This window comes from Adiantum capillus-veneris, chromosome 2 (assembly GCF_014529385.1).
Source record: "Adiantum capillus-veneris isolate H3 chromosome 2, ASM1452938v2, whole genome shotgun sequence".
NCBI lineage: Eukaryota > Viridiplantae > Streptophyta > Polypodiopsida > Polypodiales > Pteridaceae > Adiantum > Adiantum capillus-veneris.
In genome coordinates this window covers 141157850-141169588 of record NC_140932.1, presented here as the reverse complement: position 1 = coordinate 141169588, position 11739 = coordinate 141157850, and positions in this window count along the sequence as shown.

Below are 11739 nucleotides of genomic sequence, written 5' to 3'. Positions count from 1 at the left end.
CCCAGTACTCAGCCTCACAACTAGAAGTGGCCACTGTAGGTTGCTTCTTGCTCAACCATGATATACATGAACTTGTTAGGAAATAAGACATAGCTAAATAGATAATTGAGTAGATTACTTAATGGAGAGAGACAGATTTACATACACGAGATTAGAGAGAGAGAGAGAGAGAGAGAGAGAGAGAGTACACACGATATACGTGGTTCACCCAATGTGGGCTACGTCCACGGGAAAGCAGCCACTCAATGGCTTTAGTACTTCAAAACAAGAAGTAGTTTACAAAGGGATTATACCCTTAATGGAGCTCCCGCCTTGCTTCACTCTCACCACCTCACACTCACCTTGTTGGATCAACTTCACACTATGAAATGTGTGTAGAAATGGCCTCCTTTTATAGGCCAAAAGGGTTGCCCTCTCTTATGAGAGGCAGCCATGTGTAGCCGCCCTTGTGTGAATAAGTCCAAATCGGACCCTCCAATCCGCCCATGTGTGGCCACCCTTGAGAAGACAAGTCCGCTTTTGAATTCGGCCACTGGCCACCGGCCATTGACTTCCAACCACCGGCCACCGGACATTGACTACCCGGCCACCGGCCAACCGACGGTTGTTTTCCGACCACTTTCCGACCGCCGTCCGGCCATAATATTATGGCGAAAAGGAATACTCTGGCGAGGGAAAAAAAAAAAGTCTCGGGGGCTTCCGCCCCCAAGGCCCCTAAAGTTGCCCCTGGTTTTTGATTGTGAAAAATTTGGTTTCCAGTGAGTGATTTACCTTCACGCACGATGGCTTCTCCTCATAATGGGGGCCTTACAAATGTGCGCTTTTACCACAGAAAATTACAAGGGTAAATCAGGCTCCATACTTAACAATCTCCCACTTGGAGACTGATCTCCAAACCAAACCTGTGACTGCTTTCCATCCTGGCTTCTTATCCTTGAATGCCGATTGAAGATGAGCAAAAGCTCAACTTCTCCTTGTTGACCACCTATGTAAACATGTCTGCAGGATTTTCACTTGTATGCACCTTTCCTAGCTTTAGCTGTCCCTCTTCCAAAAGAGTGCGTATGAAGTGATATCTCACCTCAATGTGCTTTGTCCTTGAATGAAGGGCTGAGTTCTTCGCAAGATGGATAGCGCTTTGGCTATCACTGTACAAGACACAATTGTCTTGTTTGAATCCAAGCTCTTCTAAGAATCTGTGAAGCCACATAATTTCTTTGTTTGCCTCCGTCATTGCTACATACTTTGCTTTCGTGGTAGAAAGTGAGACCACTTTCTGCATCTTTGAAGCCCAGCTTACTGCTGTGCCTCCAATCGTGAACACATAGCCAGTAGTGCTCCTTCGAGTATCTTTGTCACCTGCCATATCTACATCAACATACCCTTCTAGAAAAATATCAGTTCCTCCAAAATACAAAGCATTTGTTGTTGTCCCTTTTAGATACCTAAGTATCCACTTCACAGCTTGCCAATCCTCTTTACCTGGGTTGTTCATGAACCTACTCACAACTCCCACTGCATGTGCAATGTCGGCCTTGTCCAGACCATACATAGCATACATTAGAGAACCTACCGCTGCAGCATATGGAACTTTAGACATATAGGCTATCTCCTCTTGTGTCTTTGGACACATATCCTTCGTTAGTTTAAAATGACCAGCCAAAGGTGTAGAAACTGGTTTTACATTTTGCATTGCAAACCTTTCTAGTACCTTCTTGATGTAATCTGCTTGAGATAGCTTTATTGTCTTCTTCGTCCTGCCCCTTGATATTTTCATACCAAGTATCCTCTTTGCAGCACCTAAATCTTTCATTGAAAAAGATTTAGACAGCTCCTCTTTTAGGTCTTTGATCTCCTGCATGTTAGCACTTGCAATCAACATGTCATCAACATACAACATTAGGATGATGAATTTCCTATCTCCCAAATTCTTCGTGTAGACGTAGTGATCCGAGTTGCATCTTGTGAATCCATGATCCAACATCCATCGATCAAAATTCAAGTACCATTGTCTTGATGCTTGTTTTAAACCATACAAGCTCTTCTTTAATCTGCAAACCATTTTCTCCTTACCTTTTACTTCATACCCCTTTGGTCGAAGCATGTAGATTTCCTCCTCTAAGTCACCATGAGGGAATGCCGTATTTACATCCATTTGCTCGAGATTTAGATCATGAGCAGCCACAAGGCTTAAGACAAGGCTAATTGAGTTCATTTTTACAACAACAGGAGAAAATATTTCATTGAAGTCAATACCTTTCTTTTGAGAAAACCCTTTTACCACAAGCCTAGACTTGTACCTTTTGTTCCCACCTTCTTCTTCCTTCACCTTGTACACCCATTTGTTTTGAAGTGCCCGCTTACCTTTAGGCAACTCAACCAACTCCCATGTTTGGTTGCAATGTAGTGAGTCCATCTCCACTTGCATGCTCTTCGTCCATTCTTCTTTGGATTCATGTTGCATAGCTTCTTCGTATGATTCCGGCTCTCCAGAATCTGAGATTAAGAGATGGTTGAAGGAAGGAACAAATCTTTATGGAGGTCTACTTGCTCTTGTAGATCTTTGGGGAATAGGTTGAGGCTCCTCATTTGGTTGACGTTGTTGCACATTGTCACCGTTTGCAGTCCTTGAGTCTTCACAGTCCTCAAGCTCCATGTACTCATCACCTGTTTCTTTTGTTTGATTTCTTTACAAGTAATCTTTGTACATATTTTGTTCGTTAAAAATTACATCCCTACTCCTTAAGATTTTACCATCTTACGGATTGCATAGGCGATACCCAAAGTCACCTTCTCCATAGCCAATGAAGAAACACTTTTTGGACTTTGCATCTAGCTTTGATCTTAGGCTTCTATCTATGTGCATGAAAGCCTCACACCCAAACACTTTGAGAAATGCATAATTCACCGGTTTACCTGTCCATGCCTCTTCTAGAACTCCCCCATCTAATGCCGTTGAGGGTGATCGATTGATTAAGTACACAGGCGTACTTACAGCTTCCGCCCAAAGCTCAAGCGGTAGGCCTACATATAGCCGCATGCTTCGTGCTCGCTCCATGATTGTCCTTTTCATCCTTTCCGAAATCCCATTTTGTTGAGGTGTTCTTGGGGTTGTCCTTTGCCTCCGAATACCATTGCTAGCACAAAAGCTTTCAAAAGCTTGGCTGCAATATTCGCCTCCATTGTCGGATCTAAGGCATTTAACCTTAGTACCTGTTTCATTTTCCACAAAGGCTTTCCACCTTTGAAATATGGAAAATACATCGGACTTATTCTTCATGACATAAACCCATGTTTTTCTAGTCGCATCATCTATGAATGTTACATAGTACAATGAGCCACCAAGTGATGGTGTACTTGCAGGACCCCAAACATCAGAATGAATCAACTCAAGTTTTTTATTTTTTCTTTCATTTCCTAATTTTTGAAATTTCACCCTCTTTTGTTTACCATAAACACAATCTTCACAGAACTCTAAGTCCACTTCTTTCAAACCTAGTAGAAGCTTCTTTGTTTGAAGGATTTGCATTCCTTTGGCACTCATATGCCCGAGTCGGTAGTGCCACACTGCACTGTCAACTTCTGTAGTTGTTGCAAAAGCTGAAGGTTGCGTGCTAACAGTACACAAGTAAAGTGTACCGACCTTTTCTCCCTTGGCAACCACCAAAGATCCCTTTGAGATCTTCCACCGTTTGTTTCCGAATACAATGTTGTGACCTTCATCGTCCAATTGTCTTGTAGAGATCAAATTTTTGCGAAGAGAAGGAACATGCCTAACATCTTTAAGCTTCCATTCATTTCCATTAGCAGTTTTGACAGAAACTGTACCTTTGCCGACAATCTCACAAGCTTCATCATCTCCCAAGTATACATACCCAAAATTACCTTTGGTGTAGTCTTGGAAATGTTGCTTGTGTGGTGTCGCATGGAATGAAGCCCCGGAATCTACTATCCAAGAATTAGACACATTGTCTAATGAGAGAATTAGAGCATCTTGCTCTACTTTACCTGCCACATTGGCCTCCGATGTTGGCTTGTTGTCTTGAGACTCAGTCTCCTTCTTCTTCTTGGACCAGCAATCCTTCTTGACGTGGCCCTTCTTGCCGCAGTTCCAACATTCAAGAACTGACTTTGTGCGTGACTTGCTCTGTCTTGAGCGATCACGACCCTTTTGGTTTTTGAACCTCTCCTTAGGCCTTCCTCTTGTTTCCACTGACAATGTAGCACTTGATGATTCTCCTGTGCTTCTCCTTCGTATTTCCTCGCTTAGGAGAATACCCACAACATCATCAAACTTAAGAGTATTTGTACTAGAGATAGAATTACTTATAGCCATCACAAGGCTGTCCCAACTATCCGGTAGAGATGATAGTATAAGGAGAGCTCACACTTTGTCATCGAAATTGATTTTCACCGATCGAAGTTGACTTATGTTTGTGTTAAAGTCATTTAGGTGTTCTGCAACTGAACCATTCTCTGCCATCTTTAGATTGAACAAGCGCTTCATAAGAAATACTTTATTGGATGCCGATGGTTTCTCGTAGAAGTCGTCAAGTGACTCCATCAAGTCCTCCGTGGTCTTCATCTCCGAAACATTGAAGGCCACCATTGACGCCAAGCTTAACCGGATTGTTCCCAGTGCCTTTCGATCAAGGGCAATCCATGCTTCATCTGCCATTGTTGCGGGCTTCTTCGCAAGACCGCCTAGTGGCAAATAGAGGTCCTTCTGGTAGAAATAGTTTTCAATCTGCATCTTCCAATGTTGGTAGTTTTTGCCGTTGAACTTCTCAATCTTGAGCTTCCCTTCCTCCGCCATAACTCCCACTCAATTCAAGGAATCCTTTCCTTGAGATAATTTAGCTACGAGCAAACCTTGCTCTGATACCAATTGTTAGGAAATAAGATGTAGCTAAATAGATAATTGAGTAGATTACTTAATGGAGAGAGACAGATTTACATACATGAGATTATAGAGTAGAGAGAGAGAGAGAGAGAGAGAGAGAGAGAGAGAGAGAGAGAGAGAGAGAGAGAGAGAGTACACACGATATACGTGGTTCACCCAATGTGGGCTACGTCCACGGGAAAGCAGCCACTCAATGGCTTTAGTACTTCAAAACAAGAAGTAGTTTACAAAGGGATTATACCCTTAATGGAGCTCCCGCCTTGCTTCACTCTCACCACCTCACACTCACCTTGTTGCATCAACTTCACACTATGAAGTGTGTGTAGAAATGGCCTCCTTTTATAGGCCAAAAGGGCTACCCTCTCTTATGAGAGGCAGCCATGTGTAGCCGCCCTTGTGTGAATAAGTCCAAATCGGACCCTCCAATCCGCCCGTGTGTGGCCACCCTTGAGAAGACAAGTCCGCTTTTGAATTCGGCCACCGGTCACCGGCCATTGACTACCGGCCACCGGCCAACTGACGGTTGTTTTCCAACCACTTTTTGGCCGCCGTCCGGCCATAATATTCTGGCGAAAAGGAATATTCCGGCGAGGGAAAAAAAAAGTCTCGGGGGCTTCCGCCCCCGAGGCCCCTTAAGTTGCCCCTGGTTTTTGACTGTGAAAATTTTGGTTTCCGGTGAGTGATTTACCTTCACGCACGATGGCTTCTCCTCATAATGGGGGCCTTACAAATGTGCGCTTTTACCACAGAAAATTACAAGGGTAAATCAGGCTCCATACTTAACACAACTGCCAAGCATAAAACAAAAATCACTTGTGGACACTCGCGTGTCAAAACAACCAGTCCAATTTGAGTCCGAAAGAGCATGTAAGTCTGGCGGCAATGATCCCCCCTTGGGATTAAACAAGCGAAGATGTAAAGTTCCACTAAGGTAGCAGAAAATCCTCTTGACATCATGCTAATGCTTAGACCCTGGACTATGCATAAATCTGCTGACCTGTGAGACTGCAAACTGAATATCTGGCCTCGTGTTGCATACATAAATGAAGCATCCAACAACAGTTTGGTAAAGAGTGACATCTACAGGATCACCAGCATCATGAAAAATTAATTTTAAACCTGTTTCCATGGGAGTGGAAATAGGTTTGCAATCCTCAAGTCCAAACTTACATAACAATGTCTCTATGTAACTTTTTTGACACAAGGCAATACCACCATCACACTACTTAAATTGTATGCCCAAGTAATGATGCAACAACCCCAAATCTTTCATCTTGAAAGTAGCATTCAAATCAGCCTTAAATTCAGCAATATGTCTCTCATTTGGTCCAGTGATCAGCAAATCATCTACATAAAGAACCACAATGAGAAGTATATCACCCTCACGCTTTACATACACTGTGCTTTCTGTTGGACTCTTACAAAAGCCTCGTTTTACCAAATGAGTGTCAGCTTTCTCATACCAAGCACGAGGAGATTGCTTCAACCCATACAAAGCCTTCTTACATCTGCACACTTTGTCCTCTTGTCCTTTCTTGACAAAACCACGAGGCTACGTTACATAAACTTCCTCAAATATGTCACCATTCAAGAAAGCCATAGCAATGTCTGATTGATGTACATCCCAACCAAAATGAGCTACCAATGCACATAGAAAGTTCACAGTAGTCATACGACAAGTGGGAGCAAAAGTCTCTTCATAATCTATACCTTTTTGTTGTGCATAACCCTTTGCAACAAGTCGATCCTTATAGCGATCGATCTCACCATCCGGCTTGCATTTCAACTTGTAAACCCACTTCGTACCAATGGCCTTTTTGTCAGGAGGTAAATCACATAAAGTCCATGTGTCATTTTGTATAAGTGCATCATATTCTGATTGCATGGCAGTCATCCAATTTTCTGAATTCTGTGCTTCATCAAAAGATAGAGGTTCCTCAACATCATGTAAGCTAGACACAACCAAAGCATAACAATCTGATGCATAAGATGCATGGCTAGAGCCTGAACGAGTACGAATAGACAAAGGTGTATCCAATTTACTGTCACGTAATGTATGCACCATCCATTTTGGCATACCTCTAGCCTGCTCATTTTCAACCCTTTCCTCATCAAGTACATCATGTACATCTGCATCAATAATAGGATGATCTGTAACATTTTCGGAAACCCCCATAGTGTAACATTTAATGGCCTAAAAACTTATGTGTAGCGGAAATTAGCATGATCATAATGGGCATTTCATTAGAATAGATTCCTAATGAGAATTACAAGAGTGCTTGGGTGGAGAGAGCAACAAAAAGCATAACACCTAGTTAGATAGCATCAACAATACTTTTAAAAGAGAGAGAAATTAAGCTATTGACAACAGTTGAGGACCGGATTTGCATGGAGCCGGTCCCCCCTCCAAAAGGCTTTGTATTATGGTTTCTCCCATCAAGAGAGACATTGTACAATACAATTCTTTGTGTTCCTTCAAGACTAGCTAGTGCAATGAAGATGGAAGCTTCATGCACTAAGCAAAACACTTAATCAAGCACAACTTGAATTATCCCCGTTCTCAGACCCAAGACCTCACACACCTTCGAAGATGGTGAGAGCTAGCAGGGTATGAGAGTAGATTGAGAGGAAGAAGGAGTATCTTACGAGAAAGATGTACATCTCCTCACATAATCACTCATATTAGCATAGCTTAGCTTAGTAATTAGCTTGGTAGAGGAGATGAGCATGCATTGAAGCTTGGCTCTTGTTGGATTTGCATCCACATGCCAAGAGAGTGTCGATGTAGGCTTCTATCTCACAAGCTTGGAGTAGGTGATGAGCTCTCCATTAAAGCTTGGGAGGAGATAGAGTATTCTTTCTTCACACCTGGTCAAGTGTGAGTGTGTGTGTGATAATGCCAGGCAAAAATCAGCCCCCTCTCTCTCTTGGGCGAGCCCTTCCTGCTAAATTGGTCTGGCTTTTGCCTCATTGGACCTCCCCAAGTCAAGCCAATGGGTGTTAAGCAACATAAGTGATAGCCTTCTGACATGTGTCCCCCTTTCCCCTTTTGTGAGAGCTTTAGGTAATTAAATAATTAAACTAAACTCTCATTGGACCCCTTTGCCTCCTGGCCAATAGGAATCAGGCAAGCCATTGGGCTCCTGAATGCTCATTGGACCCCTTGGGAGACTGCCCAATAGTCTTCTAGGAGACTTAATTCTCATTGGTTTCTTTTATTAAATGTTTTTAAATTAATTAAACTAGATTTACTCTAGCTTAATTCTCATTGGTCCACTTCAAGGGTCATCCAATAGAAATTGGGCACACCTTGTGGGCATCTGGCCTAGGGAGCTGACATGTGTCCCTCATTCCCTTTGTGTAAAGGGAGCCTGTGTGTGTGTGTGTGTGGCTTTCTCTCTCATCCCCTACCTTTAGGGCTCGCCCCCTCCCATGTAGGGATGTGCAAAGACTTTTAGGGCACACACAAAGCATCCAATTTTCCCTAGGGTTGACCTTTTGGACACAACCTTTGAATTTTGGAACCTTAGCATTTTGGAAGTCTTAATGGGATGAACCTTAGGGTCTTTTTAGCCCATTGTTGCACATGGCTCTTTTGTAGATGCCCCCCCCTTTGGATCCCTATTTTCCCTCCTTTGGATCCCTAATGTGGCCGGTCTGCTAGCTTAACCAATATTCTAGCTTTTTCTCCCCTGGTACCTCCCCACATTAAATGATCAGTTTAATATGAGAAAATCATTTAGGAGAATTAGATATTGATTATTATGACACATAGGATGTACATTTGCCTCATTGGAATTTACAATCGAATTTCCACCACTGAAAAGAGGCAACAAAGTGTCATAAATGTCCTCTGAGCTTACATTACTGTCTCTAAGTACATGACAGTAGGGGCTGAACAAAACCTTCCACAAACACTACATCTTGTGAAACCAAAATACTCTTTGTTTGCGGATGATACAACCTGTAACCTTTGCTTTCAGCACTATAACAAACAAAAATACATTTGACAACCTTATCATCCAATTTTCTGCGCTGTGTTTGTGGCACGAAAGCATATGCCAAACATCCAAAAACACGCATGTGCTCAATAGAAGGCTTTCTATCATGCCATGCTTCATATGGATTAATAGACTGCAACTTTTGTAGGACACCTGTTAAGTACATAAGTGGCACACATGATGGCCTCAAGACAAAAAGAATGCAACAAAGCTTGACTTTTGACCATACATTGTGCCATTTTCGTAAGTGACATGTTTTTCCTCTCAGTAATACCATTTTTCTGAGGTGTATAAGGCATTGTACATTGGTGTTTTATCCCACAACTAGCCAGAAATGCATTAAATTCGTGAGACATATACTCCCCCCTTGATTGAAACGGAGAGTGCCCATAGTACATTTTGATACATTTTCATCCATAGCCAGAAATTGTTTGAAGCACATAAAAACTTCGGACTTCGCTTTAAGCGAAAATACCCATGCATGCCTGGAGTAATCATCAATGAAAGTCATGAAGTAAAGGTAATTGCCTAAGGACGGAGTTTGCATGGGTCCACAAACATCACTATGCACAACCTGCAACCTGCATGTGGCCCTAACTGAACCATCCTTTGGAAACTTCGAATGCTACATCTTACCCAAAATACAACATTCACGAACATGTTTGACAGGTGCTTCAAGAGGCGGCAAAGAAGCAACCATATTAAATTTCTGCAAATGCAGCAAACTAGAAAATTCAGATGCCCAAAACATGCATGCAACAATTTTGCATCCGAAACACCCCTTGCATCTGCAACTGCAAGTGCATTTGCAAAATTTTGTCCACTCTTGTCATAAAAAGTGAGCTTATACAGCCCACGGCACAAAAGGCCAGATGCAACAACTTCATCACCAAGACTGAGATCATGAACTATACATCTGTCATCCACAAATTTGACCACAAGTCCAAGTCTAGCAAGTGCAGATACAGACAAAAGATTCTTCTTGATCTCCGGTACGTAATGTGCATCAACAAGTGTGAAAGAACTTCCATTTACAGCAGTAAGCACAATCTTTCCAACCCCCTAAAATGGATAAGAGGCATTGTTGGCACAAGTGACTGAATTCACATGAGGGACAGACTCAAGAGAGGTGAACAATTCACGATGTGAGGTAATGTGCTTTGTAGCACCACTGTCAAAATACCACACATGTGAATCTGCAACAACTGACATGCATGCATGATGAACAACTGGATTGTAAGTGCACTCTGCACTAAAAGCCCATTCTGTATCAACATCAGCATCACAGTCTCCTTTCACAGAAGACTCAACAATGGCTGCATTTGTAATGGAACCAGCATTTGCAGTGGAACCACCCTCTTTCTTCTTAGCCTCTTTGGCCTTCAACTTAGGACACTGCTTGATCAAGTGATCATTAGCTTTACAATAATGGCAACGCATCTTCTTTTTGCCCTTATCACCAGAATTTCCAGATGAATTGCTACCAGTAGAAGCATTCTAAACAGAATTTTTATCACTCGCAGTAGAACCATAAGAAGTGGATGCATTGCTATTACCACCCTTTCTTTGAGAAGCAATAAAAGCATGTTCAATTGCACGCTTCCTAGTCCTGTTTTTTTTGGAAAGTGACTCTTGCAACAACAATGTGCATAATGCATCAAACTTGACAACTTCAGGATTTCCTTGGGTCATAAGTCTCCAAGTACTAGAAAAAGTCTGGTAAGAATCTGGTAAGGCATCAAGAACAGTCTGCACAAGGGAACTGTTTGAAATGACTTCACCTGCAGAAATAAGTTGCTCATTGATATCCTTGACACCAGCAAGGAAAGTTTACATATCATCTTCCTCATGCATAATCTTCGATTCCAGCTCTTTACGTAGCAAAGCATTTTTAGCCTCATTGCGGCTTGCATAAAGACCTGCTAGAATATCGCAAGCCTGTTTGCAGATTTCGCTGAACGAATAAGAGGAGTAATGGTGCGCTTCATAGACAACACAATCAATGCATGAGCCTACACATCCTTTACATCCCAACGAGCTTGTTCTGCCGTAGGCAAAACAACTCTAAGCAGCAATCCTTGTAGCAAGAACTGTAACATCCTCAACATTGCCTATATCCTCAGAACCATGACGTACATCAATGCCCCGCACAATATTCCAGACGCCCTTTGACACAAGAACATGTTGCATCATGTAAGCCCACATAGGGTAATAGTCCCCATCCAATCTGTCCTCAGCAGCAAACATCTTGAACACATTTGTGCTGTTGTCAGCCATGGAAAATACATGCACCTGATGTAAAATTTTCCCGAAATGAGGAGAAACTGAGTGAGACCAGCACGTGCTATATATAGCACAACCCGAAGTAGACTATATAGGACCTTTTATGCGGTATTTGGCACCGACAAGAATTCTGCACAAAATGATGAAATTGCATGCGCAGACTTGGCTGTAGTGGAAACGGAGGCCGAAATGAGCCCGAATCAAAAATCTGAGCAGACTAAGCTCTATGAGCTATCCAGAAAATTTTGTCCACCTACGAAAGCTCGCTAAAGCTCACAAAGTTCGAAGAAAGTGAGCAGGCATGTGTTGGAGCTACTGGGGACTAAGCTCAGAAGGACGCAACTTGCACTGATACCAATTATTGGAATTAGGGTTGCAGAAAAATACACACAGCTTGGAGAAGACGAAGGAAGCTCAAGGCACACAATAGAGAGTGTGTTACTTAGTGTGCAATGGAAAGATAGATAGCCCTAGAGTGATGGGCGTATATACAATGCACGGGGGGAAAAACTTCCTAAAGAGGGAAAAAATGCCCCGACGGTCCTAGTGTGT